Source organism: Populus nigra, chromosome 4 (assembly GCF_951802175.1).
Source record: "Populus nigra chromosome 4, ddPopNigr1.1, whole genome shotgun sequence".
NCBI lineage: Eukaryota > Viridiplantae > Streptophyta > Magnoliopsida > Malpighiales > Salicaceae > Populus > Populus nigra.
Genome location: NC_084855.1, coordinates 18167451 through 18186880, shown reverse-complemented (window position 1 = coordinate 18186880; position 19430 = coordinate 18167451). Strand labels below are relative to the sequence as shown.

At 38.9% G+C, this 19430-nt stretch overlaps 1 pseudogene; it reads left to right on the top strand.

Annotated features, from left to right (window-relative positions):
- The first annotated feature begins 16965 nt into the window (after positions 1-16965).
- On the top strand, positions 16966-19155 carry LOC133690698 (photosystem I P700 chlorophyll a apoprotein A1-like; annotated as a pseudogene).
- The last annotated feature ends 275 nt before the right edge of the window (positions 19156-19430 follow it).

Here is a 19430-nt window from a genome sequence, read left to right as displayed (position 1 = left end):
TCATGACAACCCCTCAAACCCTGAATTCCACCGAAAGGGAAACTGTTAATCAGTTAGCTATTAAGGCTAGAGACTCTCTAGAGAAAAAGAAAAGGGGTTCAAAAGCCTCTTCAAAGAAGAATCAGAAATCTGGCTCCTCTCCAGGAGGCACGTCAAGGTAATCTTTGTGTTGTTGTTTGTACTCCTCTCTATTTTCCTATGATTATTGGATGTTGGAATATTAGAGGTTTGAATGATCCTATAAAGCATTCAGAATTGCGTAGACTCATCCATCAAGAGAGGATAGCTTTTTTTGGTTTGGTTGAAACTCGAGTTAAAGACAAGAATAAAGATAATGTTTCTAAACTTCTTCTGCGTTCTTGGTCCTTCTTGTATAATTATGATTTCTCTTGTCGTGGTCGTATTTGGGTTTGTTGGAATGCTGATACGGTGAAGGTGGATGTTGTTGGAATGTCAGACCAGGCTATTCATGTTTCTGTCACTATATTAGCTACCAAAATCAGTTTCAATACTTCAATTATTTATGGAGACAACAATACTTCCTTACGTGAGGCATTATGGGCTGATATAGTGAGTCGTAGTGATGGATGGGAGTCAACCCCGTGGATTCTTATGGGTGACTTTAATGCTATCCGCAACCAGTCGGACAGGTTAGGAGGGTCTACTACGTGGGCTGGTACCATGGACAGATTGGATACATGTATTCGAGAAGCGAAAGTAGATGATCTTCGGTATTCAGGAATGCATTATACTTGGTCGAACCAATGTCCTGAGAATCTGATCATGCGGAAACTAGATAGAGTACTTGTTAATGAGAAGTGGAATCTGAACTTTCCATTATCGGAAGCGAGATTTTTGCCTTCGGGTATGTCAGACCATTCTCCTATGGTGGTAAAGGTTATTGGCAATGATCAGAACATAAAGAAACCATTCAGATTCTTCGATATGTGGATGGATCATGACGAGTTCATGCCCTTGGTGAAGAAGGTATGGGATCAGAATTCGGGGGGTTGTCCAATGTATCAGCTGTGTTGCAAATTAAGAAAGCTAAAGCAGGAATTGAAACTTTTCAATATGGCTCACTTCTCTAACATTTCAGATAGAGTTAAAGATGCAAAAAACGAAATGGATAAGGCTCAACAGGCTCTGCATACAGCGCATGAGAATCCAATTTTGCGCATGCGAGAAAGGGATGCTGTTCGTCTATACGCTTCTACCGTCAGGGCTGAAGAGAGTTTTTTCAAACAGAAGGCAAGGATACAATGGCTTAGCTTGGGGGATCAGAATACTAGCTACTTTCACAAATCAGTAAATGGAAGACAGAATAGAAATAAGCTTCTATCACTTACAAGGGAGGATGGAGAGGTTGTCGAAGGACACGAGGCAGTCAAATCAGAAGTAATTGCATACTTCCATCGTGTGTTAGGAGTGGATCAGATGCCTAGGGTTCTGAACGAGGAAGTGATGGACTCGGCAATTAACTTGAAACTGTCTTCAACGCAACAGCATCTACTCGCACAAGATGTAACAAGGGAGGAGATTAAGCATGCTATGTTTAGTTTGAAGAACAACAAAGCCCCTGGTCCGGATGGCTTTAACGCAGGTTTCTTCAAAAGAATGTGGCACATAGTTGGGGAAGATGTAATCAACGCTGTTAGATCCTTCTTTCAGACTCGTAGAATGCTTAAAGAAATGAATGCTACATCCATTTCTCTTATTTCTAAAGTTGCTAATCCTACAAGGTTGACTGATTTTCGTCCTATATCTTGCTGCAATACAGTGTACAAATGCATCGCGAAGATTCTAGCTGGGAGAATCAAAGTTGTTTTGCCATCCTTAGTTGGTCCATATCAGACTGCTTTTATCTCAGGACGGCGAATCAGTGATAACATTCTTTTGTCTCAGGAACTAATGAAAGGCTATCATAAATCTACGGGACCTGCTCGTTGTGCTATGAAAGTTGATCTGATGAAGGCTTATGACTCGGTGCGGTGGGATTTCGTTGACGCCACGTTAATAAAAATGGGATTCCCTAGAACAGTCATTGATTGGATCATGGTTTGTGTTACATCATGTCAATTCTCTATCAACGTCAATGGTGAGCTTGCAGGTTACTTTCAAGGGGGAAGAGGGCTGAGACAAGGGGATCCATTGTCGCCATATTTGTTTGTCCTATGTATGGAAATCCTTTCGGGGCTATTCTGCAAGATGAGTGCCAACCAAGAATTCAAGTTCCACTGGAGATGCAAGAAGGACAAAATTTCTCATCTTTGTTTTGCTGACGACTTGATGATTTTTAGCAACGGGGATGTAAAGTCAATTCATATGATCAGAACGGTGCTCACAAAGTTTCAAGACCTATCAGGTCTGTATCCAAATCCAAACAAAAGTGACATCTTCTTGAGCGGTGTGTTAAATGCTGAGAAGGAGCAAATTATTCATATTCTTGGGTTTAGAGAGGGGGAGCTCCCTATGAAATATTTGGGAGTACCTCTTCTCTCATCCAGACTAAAGGCTGTTTATTGTAAGGGCCTCGTGGATCGAATCACCTCTAAAGTTCGACATTGGACTTGTCGAACACTCTCGTATGCAGGACGGGTACAACTGATTAATTCAGTCTTATTTTCCATACAAGTCTATTGGGCATCTCTCTTTCTCTTACCTGGGCAAGTAATTAAAAATGTGGAGCAAATTATGAAATCCTTTCTTTGGTCAGGTTCAGATATGAGAACTACTGGGGCTAAAGTGGCTTGGGATCAGGTATGTCTTCCAAAAAAGGAGGGGGGGCTAGGAATAAAACAGATAACAGAATGGAACAAGATTGCTTTGTTGAAACACATTTGGAACCTGTGCAATGACTCAGATGGCTCAATATGGTCTACTTGGATCAGATCCAATTTGTTGCGAGGTAGGAATTTCTGGACAATCAAGACGCCACAGAATTGCTCTTGGGCTTGGGGAAAGATTCTAAAGCTGAGATCCTTAGCATGGCCGAAGATGAAGTACATCATAGGAGATGGAATGACAACCTCTCTATGGTTTGACAATTGGCATCCTCACAGCCCACTCGCGGACTCTTACGGGGAAAGATTCATCTATGATTCAGGTATGGCCAAGAACGCGAAGGTGAATGTGCTAATTCATAACTCAGAATGGAAAACTCCTACCACCCAAGCTATTGGCTGGCACCCCATTATAGAAGCTATTCCTTCCAATTCTAATCCTAAAATGGGGCAAAAGGATGAGATAGTTTGGTTGGATTCACCAAATCACAGATTCTCGATCAAAGTAGCTTGGGAACAACTAAGACGTCATCGTCAGATGGTTGAATGGCATGACATTGTGTGGTTCAAGAATGCTGTTCCAAGACATTCATTTCTTCTATGGATGGCTGTCCAACAGAAACTCACAACTCAAGATAAACTTCATCGGTTTGGTATACATGGTCCCAATAGATGCTCGCTCTGTCTCCGCAACAATGAGGATCACAACCACTTGTTCTTTGAATGCTCCTATACTAAAGCGATCTGGTGGGATGTTTGTGACAGATGCGACATTCCAAGAATGACAAAAGGCTGGGATGAATGGATTCGATGGGCCACTGTCTCTTGGCATGGCAAGAGTTTCGTCAATTTTTCTCGTAAACTGAGTTTTGCAGCTACAGTGTATCATGTATGGCAAGAACGGAATGCAAGGATCTTTGCTGGAATGTCTAGAACTTCGAATTTGGTCTTTAATCAAATCGAATGTATCATTCGTGATAAGCTTGATTTGATGAGGAATGTCGCACCAACAAATGAAAACAAAAGGATCCAACGAGCTTGGAGGGTGAATACCATAGATTCTTAATTTGTTAGTTAGCTGGTTGTATTGGTTTCCCTAATGAATCCAGTGAGGTTTCAGTGTTATGGTCGGTGGCTAGCTTGTAGCCATCTGTTGTTTTATGTTTCTGTTATCATTGTAAATCTGGGGTATGCCCCTTATAATGTTTGTATCTTCTTCTTTTAATACATACGTCAACTTACCAAAAAAAAAAGATTACTTCCTCAAAACATGATTCATAAGCCTCATAAATGTACTAAGCGCATTAGATAACCCAAACGACATTACCATCCATTCATATAATCTCTGTTTAGTTTTAAATGTTGTTTTCCATTCATCTCCTTTCATTCTAATTTGATGATAACCACTCATCAAATCGATTGTAGGAAACTATGCAGCACCATGCAACTCATCAAGCAAATCATCAAGTCTAGGTATAGGAAATTGATACTTAACTGTTATTTGAATGCTCCTATACTAAAGCGATCTGGTGGGATGTTTGTGACAGATGCGACATTCCAAGAATGACAAAAGGCTAGGATGAATGGGTTCGATGGGCCACTGGCTCTTGGCATGGCAAGAGTTTCGTTAATTTTTCTCGTAAACTGAGTTTTGAAGCTACAGTGTATCATGTATGGCAAGAACGGAATGCAAGGATCTTTGCTGGAATGTCTAGAACTTCGAATTTGGTCTTTAATCAAATCGAATGTATCATTCGTGATAAGCTTGATTTGATGAGGAATGTCGCACCAACAAATGAAAACAAAAGGATCCAACGAGCTTGGAGGGTGAATACCCCAGATTCTTAATTTGTTAGTAAGCTGGTTGTATTGGTTTCCCTAACGAATCTAGTGAGGTTTCAGTTTTATGGTCGGTGGCTAGCCTGTAGCCATATGTTGTTTTATGTCTCTGTTATCATTGTAAATCTGGGGTATGCCCCTTATAATGTTTGTATCTTCTTCTTTTAATACATACGTCAACTTACCAAAAAAAAGATACTTAACTGTTATTTTGTTGATATCGTGGTTGTCCATACACATCCTCATGGTACCATCTTTCTTCGGTTCAAGCAAAGTAGGTACGAAACATGGACTAAGTGATTCTTGCACATAGCCCTTCTTTAAGAGCTCACCAACCTGCCTTTGAATCTCTTTTGCTTCCTCAAGGAAGATGTACGGCTGTAATTCAACAACATTAGCTATATCCTTCCTCAACCCTCCAAGAAATCTAGCTATTGTTTGCTCTTGGGGTGCCATCAATTCACATCGAATCAACAGAAACTCAAACTCTTTCACATACTCTTCCACGCTCAAAGATCCTTGTCGCAAAGTTTGAAGTTTGATGTATAGCTCCTGTTTATAGTAATCAGGAACAAATCTCTTGATCACTCTTTTCATAGTAGCCCACATTGTAATCTCCACTTCTCCATCCCTTCTCCTCTAAATCTTTAAGTTTTCCCACCATAAAAGAGGATAATTCGTAAACTCAAGTGCTGCAACCTTGCACTTCCTTTCTTCAGAATATTCATACCATTCAAACACCTTTTCAACCTTCTGAATCAACTCCCAGTATTCCTCGAGTGAACAACTTCCTCTAAACGGTGGAATCCATTAGGAGGATTATAATTCTGCCTTTTTGGTCTGCACCTATCGTCGGCTTCATCATCCCTATTTGGATCTTCGTCAGCTTCTATAATATCATTTCGTGGAACCCTAAGTGCCTACCTCTGTTGAGGTTGCAAATGTCTTTGCATCATTTGCATCGTATTCAACTATTCACGAATTCTAGTCATTTCATCCCGAATCTCAGCATGAGATCGTTGTAAGCCCATATCTTGTGCCTGTTCCAAACTTAACCCTCTTGGCAAATCTTCTTTATCTCCAGCCTTAATTAAGTTTATCAACCTTAATTCCAGCAAGCCTTTCTTCTGTTTTTGGCTCCTGCCTTAGATCGCAACTGATGCTCTGATAACAGATGATGTGCCATGAATGATTCGAAAATCGGCAACAATGAATCTGATGAAAATGGATAAAGGATGGGTCTGGTTGTGTTGTCTTTCTTTTGGTGTTTAGGTTGGATTATAGTGATTTGAAGGTAAATAAGATGGAGGATAGACTAGAATAATACTTTGATAAGTCGATCTGGACGCCACAAAGATCAATTTAAGATTTCGACCCCACACTCTTTGTGATTGAAGAGTGATAAGTTAGGTAGGGTTCTTCACAAAATCAATTTGAAGAACAACTCTTAATTATGTGAATTAAGTTTCAAATCTTGGTCAAAAGTGTTTTATTACATATTCTGATACTATATTTATAATTGGAATATCCCTCCAAAGTTAGGAAAAATTCAACATGACAGAAGTCAAGCTCAAAAATTAGACTTTGATAAAGTAACTAGACAAATTTAACTAGCACACATTTTTTTACTTTAATTGAAACATAAACATACCAAATTTAAAATGGCTATAACTTCTTGATTTTAGTATGTTATTGGAATATAACCAACATAAAAATAGTGGGGGACGGATTACAATCCAACTGAGCAGCCTGCCCGAGTCTTAAAGAGTCTTAGTTAGCTAATTAATTAATATATCCTTGTAAGAATCAAGAACGATTCTTGTAGATATTTAATTGAAAGAAAAATATTTTCCAAAAAGGTTTCAAATATCTTCTTTGAGAAATAAGAACAGTAAATAGAGAGAGAGAGAGAAGAGAGAAAGAGAGAGAGTGTGGTGCTGTCGGAGCTACATCTACTCCGTCCACCGTTGGATTGGTCTCATTTCTGACTATGTTGTTCCTTCCAACCTTCTCTCAACATTGACCGAACGGATTTGTTATGCAATCAACGAGGTAAGAGATATTGATCTCGCAATATTTCTACTATTCTGCATTTTCAGTTCTGGAACTATGGAGAAGTGGTGAAGTTGCAGCATTGTGAATGGATTTTCTTTATGATTTCTCTTATGGCTGTCATAGACATGAAGGCCTTTGCCATATGTGAAGATTAAATCATAGTTCTTTGGAAAAGTTTCATTTTTCTTGCTAGTTTCAGAGTGGTTTGTCGTAGCTTGATCTCCTTTGTTCACCGTTGGATCGTTACCATTTTTTAGAATGTTGTTCTTCGAAACCTACTCTACATCTTGACCGAACAGATTATTGTTACAATCAGTGTGCTGGGAGATATTGGCCTTGTAATTCTGTAATTCTCTTCTTCCTTCATGAACTAATCTGCATCTTGTTGTTTATGAGTTAGGTTGCTGTTATTTCTGAGCTTAGGTTGCTTCTTGGCCTCAGGTTATCTTATTAGAATTTTGCTCTCTCTAGTATTTGTATGCTACCATAATGTCTCTATGTTCTTCTGTGGAAAATGTTCCAATGGTCAGCTCTAACATTGAACAACACAATCAAGTTAAGTCAGGACATACATTAAGATTAGAACTGCAAGATATGTTGAATAGCCATGGGATGAGGATTTCTCAGTTTCAAGCTGATTCTGATGCTAGTATAGAGAAACACTCTACTGTCCAAGCTTCTAATGTTGTTCCAGAAATGAACCATGTGTTGGGTTCTAAAGTTGATGAGGTGAAGGTAGGGTCTCATCAACAAGAACAACTAAAACTTAGACCCAAATTGAATTTTTTAAATGCTTTGAAGGGTCTTGATGTTGATGACAATGAGGGTAGCAAGACCCTTGGCATTAGTTCAGTCCGTAATCTGCACTTTGCTCCCCCTATTATGACTGATGGTCGTGTGATAGTAACTCCTCCACTTGATGTGTTTGAAGATGGCTGCGAATTTTGGAAATCCACCCTAGTTGGTCATTTTGTGGGGCAGAAATTACCGTATCCGGTGGTTAATTCTATTGCCAAAAGAATATGGAGCTCCTACGGTCTATCAGAAGTTTTGTGTTCGGATAATGGTTTCTTCATCTTCACCTTTGATTCTGTGGATCATGCCACTAATGTGCTGGAAAGAGCCCCATGGCACATGGCAAACAGGCCTTTGGTGCTTAAACGTTGGCAGCCGAACATGCAATTTTTGAAAGATGATTTGGCAAGAGTTCCCGTATGGGTTAGGCTGTATAATATCCCTCTCGAGTATTGGACTATTAAGGGGTTGAGCTGTGTAGCGAGTGCTATTGGAGTCCCCCTTCATGCGGATCATACGACATTGTTGCGTAAAAGGCTTAGTTACGCAAGAGTTTGCGTTGAGATAGATGCTTCGAAGACGTTGGTTAAGGAATATGATCTTCGCTGTCCAAATGGGTTATTCATAACAATTTCAGCTGAATACGAATGGATACCGTCGAAGTGCAGTAATTGCAATGTCTTTGGACACACCACAGCGCTATGTGCTACTAATAACATTGATAATCTTAAAGTGGTGGCAGAGGGTAAGAGGAATCTAAGAGTTATGAACTCTAAATCTGCGGATAACAAGCCGAATCAGTTTCAGTGGCAGGTAGTTGGTAAACGAAACAAGGGTTCTGTGAGTGGGGAGAATGCTCCCTTGGCATCTAAAGTGGGTAATTGTAATGAGAATGGTTGTTCAACATCTGGTATACATATGCCTGATTGTAATATGAATGATCATGCGACATCAGATGTGTGCAATGCTGGTTGTCATGAAGATGAAAATCCTTCCTCTCCTCTTGTCTTGAAGAGTTTACGAGAAGACATGAAACAGGAGCAAGGGGCTGCAAGTACTGCTTTAGATCAAGATATGGACGCAATGGGAGGTGATACAGATGGGGAACAAACCGATAAGGAGTTAACGTCAACGATCCTCACAACCCCTCAAACCCTGAATTCCACCGAAAGGGAAACTGTTAATCACTTAGCTATTAAGGCTAGAGACTCTCTAGAGAAAAAGAAAAGGGGTTCAAAAGCCTCTTCAAAGAAGAATCAGAAATCTGGCTCCTTTCCAGGAGGCACGTCAAGGTAATCTTTGTGTTGCTGTTTGTACTCCTCTCTATTTTCTTATGATTATTGGATGTTGGAATATTAGAGGTTTGAATGATCCTATAAAGCATTCAGAATTACGTCTACTCATCCATCAAGAGAGGATAGTTTTTTTTGGTTTGGTTGAAACTCGAGTTAAAGACAAGAATAAAGATAATGTTTCTAAACTTCTTCTGCATTCTTGGTCCTTGTATAATTATGATTTCTCTTGTCGTGGTTGTATTTGGGTTTGTTGGAATGCTGATACGGTGAAGGTGGATGTTGTTGGACTGGCAGACCAGGCTATTCATGTTTCTGTCACTATCTTAGCTACCAATATCAGTTTCAATACTTCAATTATTTATGGAGACAATAATGCTTCCTTACGTGAGGCATTATGGTCTGATATAGTGAGTCGTAGTGATGGATGGGAGTCAACCCCGTGGATTCTTATGGGTGACTTTAATGCTATCCGCAACCAGTCGGACAGGTTAGGAGGGTCTACTACATGGGCTGGTACTATGGACAGATTGGATACATGTATTCGAGAAGAGAGAGTAGATGATCTTCGGTAATCAGGTATGCATTATACTTGGTCGAACCAATGTCCTGAGAATCTGATTATGCGGAAACTAGATAGAGTGCTTGTCAATGAGAAGTGGAATCTGAACTTTCCATTATCGGAAGCGAGATTTAAGCACCAAAGGCCTGTTTGCCATGTGCCATAGGGCTCTTTCCAGGACATTAGTGGCATGATTGACAGAATCAAAGGTGAAGATGAAGAAACCATTATCCGAAGACAAAACTTCTGATAGACCGTAAAAGCTCCATATTCTTTTGGCAATAGAATTAACCACGGGATACGGTAATTTCTACCCCACAAAATGACCAACTAGGATGGATTTCCAAAATTCGCAGCCATCTTCAAACACATCAAGTGGAGGAGCTACTGTCACACGACCATCAGCCATAGTAGGGGGAGCAAAGTGCAGATTACGGACTGAACTAATGCCAAGGGTCTTGCTACCCTCATTGTCATCAACATCAAGACCCTTCAAAGCATTTAAAAAATTCAATTTGGGTCTAAGTTTTAGTTGTTCTTGTTGATGAGACCCTATCTTCACCTCATCAACTTTAGAACCCAACACATGGTTCATTTCTGGAACAACATTAGAAGCTTGGACAGTAGAGTGTTTCTCTACACTAAAATCAGAATCAGCTTGAAACTGAGAAATCCTCATCCCATGGCTATTCAACATATCTTGCAGTTCTAATCTTAATGTACGTCCAGACTTAACTTGATTGTGTTGTTCAATGTTAGAGCTAACCATTGAAACATTTTCCACAGAAGAACATGGAGACATTATGGTAGCATACAAATACTAGAGAGAACAAAATTCTAAGAAGATAAATTGAGTCCAAGAAGCAACCTAAGCTCAGAAATAACAACCTAACTCATAAACAACAAGATGCAGATTAGTTCATGAAGGAAGAAGAGAATTACAGAATTACGAGGCCAATATCTCCCAGCACACTGATTGTAACAATAATCCGTTCGGTCAAGATGTAGAGTAGGTTCTGAAAAACAACATACTAAAAAATGGCAACGATCCAACGGTGAACCAAGGAGATCAAGCTACGACAAACCACTCTGAAACTATCAAGAAAAATGAAACTTTTCCAAAGAACTGTGAGTTAATCTTCACATATGGTAAAGGCCTTCATGTCTATGACAGCCATAAGACCAACAACACGTTGTATTGACATAGCTCAAATCAGAATGAGTTTGTTATTTTCCTAATAAAGGAAAGGCAGAGCATACCCAATGAGCGAAGGAAGGGAAGCCAAGATCTTAGTTTGAGCTAGGGAGCTTCGGTCTTGGTCAATCCTCATCAATGCTGGTCCTTTTTTCGGGGCGATATCTGTGAGAATATGTATATGTGCTCCTCACCTTACCGGGTGTTTTGGGTAATTCCAATCGTGCCATCAAATATAGGTTATTTGAAAGTGAAAAAGAACAGAACGCATGACATCGGTAACCTAACCTGAACTTAAGGTGAACATTACATTCCTATAGTAAGGGGTTGTAACTATTCATATATTGTTTAAGGGGCTGAGCCCAGGGTGAGTCATGGCTTAAAGTCTCTTGGAGTTGTTCTTCATCAATCCCCGTTTAGAGATAGACTTTAACTGAAAAAAATAGATTTGTCAATATAAGGGAATGAATTCCACTATATCAGTAGTTGTTGGAGATAGAGGAGCAGCTGCGGGCGGTGGTTTCGTTCATTCATTAACAAACTCGCCTGCGATACGTCGATTTCATTCCTTCTATTCAACATATAAAGTATGTTGCTTAGTTCATCCGCTAGCTTGCCTCCTTCTTCTAGTTCTAGCTAACTGGTTGCTGCGACATAAGGAAAACATTCAACGTTCAGAATGGGTAGTTTTTGAGGATTTGGACTTTGATGGGGATTTAGGGATAAACATGCATATGAATAAGCAGAATTCCCAATAGCATTGGAAAAAGTTCCAAAATAATAAGAATTAAGGAATATTAACAACAACATACTCATTTTAGGGTAAAGTAGTACCACTAATCCAATTATAGAGGTAGAGGAGGACGGTAAATAATCATAATGGTAAACTAGAGCCACCGGTTGGCGGGTGATGCGAACCTCGTAATCACGTGGTCACGCAACCCACATGCAAAGACATCAATTCTCAGAAAGCCAAGTAAATCAGGTTTCATAGGAGCGTGACACAAAGATAACTTGTACCTAGGCACCAGCACCATTGGAAACGGAAACTCCCTCCCAACGAATATTGATTCGCGAACGAGAAGTATAAAGATAACGCCACGAAGACAGTTGTTTTTCGATAAGTTGTTTTTCAATTCTTTAGAGAACCATGGAAGGGAGGTTATCTCACCAACACACACAGTGCAGCAAACAAGAAGTTTTATTAATCTGAATTGTCCAACTTACATGTCTGGTTATGCCTTTATTTATACTAACTCGAAACTTAAATAAACCCAAATGGACTCTCCTTAGGTGGACTTATATTAAGCCCACTTACAATTGACCCAAATAAGTAATAATAACCCAAAGACTAAAAAGAAAATAATAAAAATTCAAAAATTACCATCCTAAATATGCTAGAATCAAATTTGTCACCATTAAGAAGTCACCAAATAGACTAGGAAATCTGATCTGAATGTAGAATTTATTCTGAAGTCTTCTTTCCTTTTTGTAAGATGAATAAGGAATCCTTGTAAGAAAAGGATTCTAAAACATTTATGAATCCTTGCCACACTTGGAAATTATGTTGCAGCCCATTAAAAGTCTTTGTAGAATTAGGAGATTCCCAAAATAAGCTGCCACATCTTTTTAGGAAAAGAATCCTAGCCAAATAGGAAGTCCACAAGTCAAAAGGAAGTAAATAACAAAATTCGTATAGCCTTTGTTGACCCGTGTTTCGATGCCTTTTCGAACTCCGATTGACTTGAAATTTTAACACAAGGTAGGACACCATGTCAGGAGACGCCACGTAAAAGTTCAGCCCAATCCAACGGTCAGATTGAGAATTATAATTGTTGCCGTAAACCTGGATAGATACACTTTTTATGTCAAAATCCGAATTTGACCTTTCTTGAATCTTATCATTCCCTCTCTCTTCAAGATGATTCATCCTCGAATCACCAACAAGTTGAATGGACAATTCCTTAGCCTTCGTTTGAAGCCGCTGGAGTTCTTTTCTTACCAACAATCGTCGCCAACAACTTTGGATGAAAGTGGCAGCCGTTCTATTTTGTATATCATCATTGCAACCTTTTTTCTCCTCTCTATTTGAAGCTTGCTGGGCATTGATTGTTCCCGTTAACACATCAAGTTCTTGCTTCATCTCCCCTAGAATACGGGATAGACTCTTGGATTCTTTTTTTTTTTAACACTAATCTCTTTATTTCTCTCCCTTTGATGCCACCTCTCCTTTTGAATCTGCCTTTTCTTTTGCCATAGCACCTCATCAAAATACATGAAATCCCTTCGGTTTCTAGGCTGCCGAAAACTTTCCCGATAGCCTATGGTCTCATCCTTAAAAGCATCATCACCAATATCATCAATGTCCTCCTCAAAATCATCATAATCAACCCACCTTGGCCTTTTGACCCCACTGCCATTGTTTGATTTCGGTTCAGCCCTAACCTTTCTCACATCTTGGGTACTAGTTCCAGCCACGTTACCATGTTTTCCCACCTTCTCAAGTCTGTCACACACATTCCCCATCATGAAATTCATTCTTTCCATCATCTTCGTCATGACTTGCATTTGGAATTGAAGTTCTACATCAGGAGCGAGCGTTGTGTTGTTTTCAACTGACATGATAATAACTGCAATAATTGGTTAGTGGTGAAAAAAAATCCTCACATCGCTCGTGTTTCGCTCAAACACTCTTAATATCCTCACACGCTCACACCTCTTGTCTCACCTTCTTGCGGTTCTTGCGAAATTGAAACCAACACTAAATAGAACCAACTTGGCAGCGCAATCCAAATATATATATGACTCAAGAAGCAATAAAAACTAGACAACAAGTAAAACAAAACTGTGATGATAGTCTCGCGAGTAGCAAGCGAGTCTATCCAAAATATGAACAAAACTGAAGACTCGAATAAAAACAGAAACAAAAATATGCAAAATCATGAAACAACACCCAAATATGTTGGATATGATGAAAATAAACTGCAAGAAATGAAAACAATGGAAAGCAAGCGAATTTCAAAAGTTGACGCAAAACAAACTCGTTTACGACAAGTTAAGTCCGAATCTGAAACCTAAAGTAAATGATGTCCAATTGAGTTAACATTTCAGATATAGTGTGATATCAACTCAAATACATAGAATATAAAGTTTGAGCAATTTACGACAAGGTTTGATATACTGACGTAAAAACATTATGAATCAGACCTGATTAGACCCAAATTTAAAACCCAAAGCAAACGATATCCAATTGACCCTAAAATCAATATGTGGTGCGATTAAGACTCCAGTAATCAGATTCTGAAATTTGAGCTAATTCTGAGTTGATTTGATCCAAGTTTCCCTTGTTTAGGTTTTTGTGGCAGGATCCAATAAACATGTTTTTGAATGATTTGTTTTTTTGCTTTTCTCTTTTCTCTTTTTTTTTATGCTACTGATATATTTTGAACAATAATAGAATGAAATAGCTAATTTTTGTTTTTTGATATGATGCAAAATCAAGGAGAAGAAGAAATTGGACACTAAGAAATTTTTGCGGAAACAACAAGAAACAAAAATTTTAGAAGGATATATAACCTGATTCATGGAGTCAAGCTTTGATACCAAATGATGCGAACCTCATGATCACCTGGTCACGCAACCCACACGCAAAGACATTGATTCCCGGAAAGCCAAGTAAATCAGGTTTGATAGGAGTGTGACACAAAGATAACTTGTACCTAGGCACCAGCACTATTGGAAACAGAAACCCCCACCCAACGAATATTGATTCGCGAACGAGAAGTAGAAGGATGACGCCACGAAGACAATTATTCTTCGATAAGTCATTTTTCAGTTCTTTAGAGAACCATGGAAGGGAGATTATCTCACCAACACACACACACACAAAGTGCGACAAACAAGAAGTTTTATTAATTTAAATTGTCCAACTTACATGTCTGGCACACAAAGTACGACAAACAAGAAGTTTTATTAATTTGAATTGTCCAACTTACATGTCTGGTTATGCCTTTATTTATACTAACTCTAGACTTAAATAAACCTTTAGGTGGACTTATATTAAGCCCACTTACAATTAACCCAAATAAGTAATAATAACCCAAAGATTAAGAAGAAAATAATAAAAATCCAAAAGTTGCCATCCTAAATTTGCAAGAATCAGATTTTTCACCATTAAGAAGTCCCAAATGGACTAGGAAATCTGATCTGAATGTAGGATTTATTCTGAAGTCTTCTTTCATTTTTTGTAGGATGAATAAGGAATCCTTGTAATAAAAGGATTCTAAAACATTTATGATTCCTTGCTACACTTGGAAACTATGTTGCAGCCCATTAAATGATTGTCTTGAATTAGTTCCTCTCTCTTTCTTTCCTTGAAGCAGCAAGAAGTACACATGAATCGATTTCTGGTAATTCAATATACCCCGATCCCTTCGAGATCTCTTTTGAAGGTGCAAAATATAGAATCTATAATAAATAGAAGTGGAATCTGCTTATGGTATGGGTATTTTTTAAAACATTGGCTCAATCTTCATCTCTGTCTTTTCCAAAAAAAAATGGATATTTTCTTCCGGTCTCTAGTCTCCGAGCTTTCCATCCATCCATGTCTATTTTATGTGTGAATCCATCTCAACCTCGCCCTTTTGTTAGCAGCTCTTCAATCCACCATGGAAAGGTCTTCGAGGCCATGTTTTCTAATCCAAAAAGTCACTTTCATGGCTTGAATTTTAAGCGTAGTTTTCCACTCTATAATAACTATATAACAAGGAGTGCACCTGGAGAAGATCCCTCCCCGGCTAGGCTACTACGTTTTCCACTCTAGACATTCCAGCAAGAATGACAAAAGGCTGGGATGAATGGATTCGATGGGTCATTGTCTCTTGGCATGGCAAGAGTTTCGTCAATTTTTCTTGTAAACTGAGTTTCGCAGCTACAGTGTATCATGTATGGCAAGAACGGAATGCAAGGATCTTTGCTGGAATGTCTAGAACTTCGAATTTGGTCTTTAATCAAATCAAATGAATCATTCGTGATAAGCTTGATTTGATGAGGAATATCGTACCAACAAATGAAAACAAAAGGATCCAGCGAGCTTGGAGGGTGAATAACATAGATTCTTAATTTGTTAGTTAGCTGGTTGTATTGGTTTCCCTAACGAATCTAGTGAGGTTTCAATTTTATGGTCGGTGGCTAGCCTGTAGCCATCTATTGTTTTATGTTTCTGTTATCATTGTAAATTTGGGGTATGCCCCTTATAATGTTTGTATCTTCTTCTTTTAATACATACATCAACTTACCCAAAAAAAAAAAGGAATAGCTTCTATAATGGGGTGCCAGCCAATAGCTTGGGTGGTAGGAGTTTTCCATTCTGAGTTATGAATTAGCACATTCACCTTCGCGTTCTTGACCATACCTGAATCATAGATGAATCTTTCCCCGTAAGAATCCGCGAGTGGGCTGTGAGGATGCCAATTGTCAAACTATAGAGAGGTTGTCATTCCATCTCCTATGATGTACTTCATCTTCGGCCATGCTAAGGATCTGAGCTTTAGAATCTTTCCCCAAGCCCAAGAGCAATTCTGTGGCGTCTTGATTGTCCAGAAATTCCTACCTCGCAACAGATTGGATCTGATCCAAGTAGACCACATTGAGCCATCTGAGTCATTGCACAGGTTCCAAATGTCCCAAATAGACTAGAAAATTTGATCTGAAGGTAGAAGTTATTCTGAAGTCTTCTTTCCTTTTGGTAGCTAGGATGAATAAGGAATCCTTGTAAGAAAAGGATTCTGAAACATTTATGAATCCTTGACACACACGAAAACTATGTTCCAGCCCATTAAAGATCTTTGGAGAATTAGGAGATTCCCAAATAAGCTGCCACATCCTTTTAGGAAAAGAATTCTAGCCAAATAAGAAGCCCACAAGTCAAAAGGAAGTAAATAACAAAATCCGTACAGCCTCTGTTGACCCGTATTGAGATGCCTTCCCGAACTTCGATTGACCTGAAATTTTAACTCAAGGTAGGAAACCATGTCAGAAGACTCCATGTAAAATTGCAGCCCGATCCAATGGTTAGATTGAGAATTATGATTGTTGCCGTAAAACTAGATAGGTGCACTTTTTACATCAAAATTCGAATTTGACCTTTCCTAGATTTTTTTTTTGGTAAGTTGACGTATGTATTAAAAGAAGAAGATACAAACATTATAAGGGGCATACCCCAGATTTACAATGATAACAGAAACATAAAACAACAGATGGCTACAAGCTAGCCACCGACCATAACACTGAAACCTCACTGGATTCGTTAGGGAAACCAAAACAACCAGCTAACTAACAAATTAAGAATCTATGGTATTCACCCTCCAAGCTCGTTGGATCCTTTTGTTTTCATTTGTATCAGCGGGTCTCTTTATATGTGTTGTCTGGAAAGAGGAGGACTCAATGATTATTCATTTGCCAGAACCAAAAGTCAAAATTTTGGTAGATAGAGATCCCATCAAAACTTCTTTCGAGGAATGGGCCACACCCGGTCATTTCTCAAGAACAATAGCTAAAGGACCTGATACTACCACTTGGATCTGGAACCTACATGCCAATGCTCATGATTTCGATAGCCATACCAGTGATTTGGAAAAGATCTCCCGAAAAGTCTTTAGTGCTCATTGCGGCCAACTCTCCATCATCTTTCTTTGGCTGAGTGGCATGTATTTCGACGGTGCTCGTTTTTCCAATTATGAAGCATGGCTAAGCGATTCTACTCATATTGAATGGTGATGTGGGTGGGGGGTTTCCAAGGAATACAAAGAACCTCTAGGTTTTTTTCAGATTTGGAGAGCATGTGGAGTAACTAGTGAATTACAACTGTATTGTACTGCAATTGGTGCATTGGTCTTTGTAACCTAGAGGTTACAAAGCTTTTTGCTAGTTGGTTCCATTATCACAAAGCTGCTCCTAAATTGGCTTGGTTCCAAGATGTAGAATCTAAGGTGAATCACCATTTAGCAGGTCTACTAGGGCTTGGGTCTCTTTCTTGGGCGAGGCATCAAGTACATGTATCTTTACCAATTAACCAATTTCTAAACACTAAGAGTAAATCCTAAAGAGATCCCTCTTCCTCATGAATTTCTCTTGAACTGGGATATTTTGGCGTGACTTTATCCTGTTGAGGCCCCATTTTTCACTTGGTCAAAATATTCAAAATTTCTTACTTTTCGTGGAGGATTAGACCTAGTAACTGAGGGTCTATAGCTGATCGATATTGCACACCACCATTTAGCTATTGCAATTCTTTTCCTGGTAGCGGGTCACATGTATAGGATGGGGTGGTATAAAAGAGATTTTAAAGGCTCATAAAGGTCCATTTACAGGTCAGGGTCATAAGGGCCTATATGAGATCCTAATAACATCATGGCATGCTCAATTATCTCTTAACCTAGCTATGTTAGGCTCTTTAACCATTGTTGTAGCTCACCATATATATTCCATGCCCCCTTATCCATATCTAGTTACGGACTATGGTACACAACTGTCATTGTTCATACATCACATGTGGATTGGTGGATTTCTCATAGTTGGTGCTGTTGCGCATGCAACCATTTTTATGGTAAGAGACTATGATCCAACTACTCGATACAATGATCTGTTAGATCGTGTCCTTAGGCATCTCGATGCATTCATATCACATCTTAATTGGGTATGTATATTTTTTGGCTTTCACAGTTTTGGTTTGTATATTCATAATGATACCATTAGCGCTTTAGGGCGCTCTCAAGATATCTTTTTAGATACTGCTATACAATTACAATCCGTCTTTGCTCAATGGATACAAAGCACGCATGCTTTAGCCCTTGGTGCAACGGCAAACACTAGTTTGACTTGAGGGTGATGATTTAGTGGCAATGGGTGGCGACTGTTGCTTTGTTACGTATTCCATTAGGAACCACAGATTTCTTTTTTGGTACATTCATGCATTTACGATTCATGTGACGGTATTAATACTCTTGAAAGGAGTTCTATTTGCTCGTAGCTCTCGTTTGATACTGGATAAGGCAAATCTTGGTTTTCGTTTCCCGACCTGGAAGAGGGGGGACAGTATCTGCTTGGGATCATGTCTTCGTAGGACTATTTTGGATGTACAATGCAATTTTGGTAGTTCCATTTCAGTTGGAAAATGCAATCAGGATGTTTGGGGACAAGCATAAGGTAATTCAGTCTTATGGTTCTTCATTATTACTATTAATGGATGGCTCTGCGATTTCTTATGGGCATAGGCATCCCAGGTAATTCAGTCTTATGGTTCTTCATTATCTGCACATGGTCTTTTTTTCCTAGGCGCTCATTTTGTATGGGCTTTTAGTTTAATGTTTCTATTCAGCGGTCATGGTTATTGGCAAGAACTTATTGAATCAATTGTTTGGGCTCATAATAAATTCAAAGTTGCTCCTTAGCCCTCAACCTAAAGCCTCACGCATTATACAAGGACATGCTGTAGGAGTAACTCGTTACCTTCTGGGTGGAATTGCCACAACATGGGCGTTCTTCTTAGCAAGAATTATTGTAGTAGGATAATGGCTAGGAGGATTTGTAAGGCATTATGACATTAAGATTTCCAAGGCTTAGCTCAGGACCCTACTACTCCCTTGTCATCTATACTTTTATTATTTATCTAGCTCTGGTTCACACAATTATAACATTATAAAGTACATTTGTTTTATAAGCCCGAGGCAGTGCACAGGCATGTCAAGGGAGGTGAACTATATAAAATTATTAACAACAAATGAAAAGGAGTTGAAGAGAACTTTTGAGATGTGATATTGATGTGAGTATTAATCAAAGATAAAAGCAATTGTCAAGGTTAGAGGATCTCCTAATAGTATAAAAATAAGTATAGTATAAACTCTTTTTAT